The sequence below is a fragment of the Trematomus bernacchii genome, unplaced genomic scaffold (assembly GCF_902827165.1).
Source record: "Trematomus bernacchii unplaced genomic scaffold, fTreBer1.1, whole genome shotgun sequence".
NCBI lineage: Eukaryota > Metazoa > Chordata > Actinopteri > Perciformes > Nototheniidae > Trematomus > Trematomus bernacchii.
Genome location: NW_022987855.1, coordinates 116,618 through 119,117, shown reverse-complemented (window position 1 = coordinate 119,117; position 2,500 = coordinate 116,618). Strand labels below are relative to the sequence as shown.

General features: G+C 36.0%; 1 protein-coding gene across 1 annotated transcript in view; it reads left to right on the top strand.

The window, feature by feature from the left end:
- baiap2l2b (BAR/IMD domain containing adaptor protein 2 like 2b) overlaps positions 1-2,500 on the top strand; it is a 30,824-nt gene that overhangs the window by 3,573 nt on the left and 24,751 nt on the right. The gene's annotated exons all lie outside the window — the stretch shown is intronic.

Below are 2,500 nucleotides of genomic sequence, written 5' to 3'. Positions count from 1 at the left end.
GGCCTCAATGATTTTATCCAGACTTTTTCTGATTAATTAATGAGAATATATATATATTATACAACCCGGTATCACGGCAAGACGTGAACATGTGACGATCTACCATGCTGGGAGACGTGAATATGTCACGGTTTCGTCCCTTCAAACGTGACAGTTACACGGTATTGTTAACATGGCCCAACCAGTGGAGAAATACCCGGAAGTGCCTCGCAAATGGTCTACCGCGCCTATTGGTCGGTTTTTATTGTCAAAATTAGATGTTTTTAATTTATTTTTTAATCGTCACACTCGATTTCGCCAATTTTCTTGTTGCCCTAGCTGGTCGACACCTCTTTTAGCAGAAACAAAGGCGACATTAATGTATTAAATCGATGTTAATCCATATGTGTGGAGGTGTGGATGTGGAATTAACGGACGTGACGTTGTGCGATTGCGTTGCCAGGCAACGCAATTTCCAAACTCTTCAACTACAACCCTAATTATATTTTAAAACATTTTAGAAGGCCTCACAAAATACTTTAATGTAAATTAAAATGTAAATGTGAAGGGATGTGTGTAATGTGGTGATTGACATTATTCACCCACGGATCTATGGGTTGGGGGTATTGTTCCGCACGGACATTTTAGTTAACCAGACTCCTGTTGATTTGAAATCCGAAAACATTTTCTAAAAATAAAATAATACTTTATTCCGAGTGTGCTTGCTTTTCTCTTTGGAGGTCATCACATAACGGCATTGTAATACACGGTTCGGCTGCATTAAATATGACATATCTGCCGTAGTTCTGTATGTATAGAGCCCTGATGAGAAGACTTCTGGACAAACAGGAAGCACTGCCGCCAAAACTGAAAACATGAGGTGGATCATAAATATATCAGCAATTAAACAACATCTTACATTTCTTTTCACACAATACGTCTCCTTGCAGTATCAATACTAATTCGGCTGACTTTTATATTTGATCCAATTGGTAGATAGGCTGTATTTACACCATAACGGTGCACAGCTGATAGAAAGGCACATATAGTGGTTAAAGCACGTTATTGAATTGTATTATTTTATTATTTTTCACAAAAATGAAACCATCAATAGCAAAAACAGAATTAACTGTCATTAGTAAACCACTAAAAAAAAAAGATCATAAGTGGTTTTGTTTTATATATATTTTAAGGATAATAATAGCAATGTAACACTGTCTATGACACTTACTGTATAACACTGATTTGAAAAAACATACAGAAAAAACGAATTCACTGCCCTTAATAAAGTATTTAAATATACATTTCAGGTGTGCTGTTTTCTTTAGATCATTGACATCTGGAGCTCTTTTAATGTCCTTTTTGATTATTGTTACACCAGGTCTTGTCAAAACCTTTATTCCATATTCAATATCCATTACTAAACAAAACAGCAATTCTACTCCACTACAATTCAGAGGTTAACCTGGTATTTTTACTCCACTACATTTATTTTAGTTACTTTGCAGATTCTGATTAATGATGTGAAATATAAACAACCCTTAAATCAGGCTTTAGTTACACCTGAGTAAAATTCAGGGAAAGGTGATTGTCAAGTGCCAACAATCAGGAGAGATATTTGATAGTTGCTACTTGAGAAGACTAAACATTTATCTGCAGATCCCTATAAAGTATATTCATTACTCGTTATTCTCTACTAATAGTTAATTAAAGACTGTATATAATGGCTATTTTGCATATCCCTTTCAAGATTTTCTAAGGTTCATTGACATATCATATACACAACTATTTCAATAACGTGCTTTAACCACTAGGCGGTGCACACAAGGTACACACAGCCATAATAACTTTGTATTATTAGTGTAGGACACTTGTGTATGTATAACATCTTAAAGGGGACCTATCATGCAAAATGCACTTTTGTACGTCTTTTCTACATGAATATGTGTCCCCGGTGTTCCAGGGAACTCACCAAGTGTCAGAAAACACAACCCTCTCTATTTTCCTCCATACCCAAATCTCTAAAAAAGGGGCTGCAACGGATCTGATAAAAACTGATCCAGATTTGAACACTGTCCTGACGTCAGGACGGTGGCGCTACGGCTATTGGGCCAACTCCACCAATCAGGAGGAGACGGCCATTGCCGTTCGAAAGCGCTCGCTTGAGACGCTGTAGTACATATGCCAGGCCTGTAGATGGTGCTGTTCTCACTGAATCTGCCCAGAGCTAGAAATTGTGAAATTGAGCAAAATGAGGCATGGCTAAAATGCATGATCTGTTTGGTATTTTGAAGAAAAAAAAAGTATAAATATGCCTTATATAGGTATGGTCCTATACTATATTATTCAAATATAGCATGATAGGTCCACTTTAAGATGTGTAGTTTTATTCATGTTTTCACATAATTGTACAGGATATTGCTATATTATTTCACATGTTTTACTTCTAATATCTGATTTGTAAAACATCACAGACAGAAAGGTATATCCGTCATTTAACAGTAAGCTATTGAAATTCTGA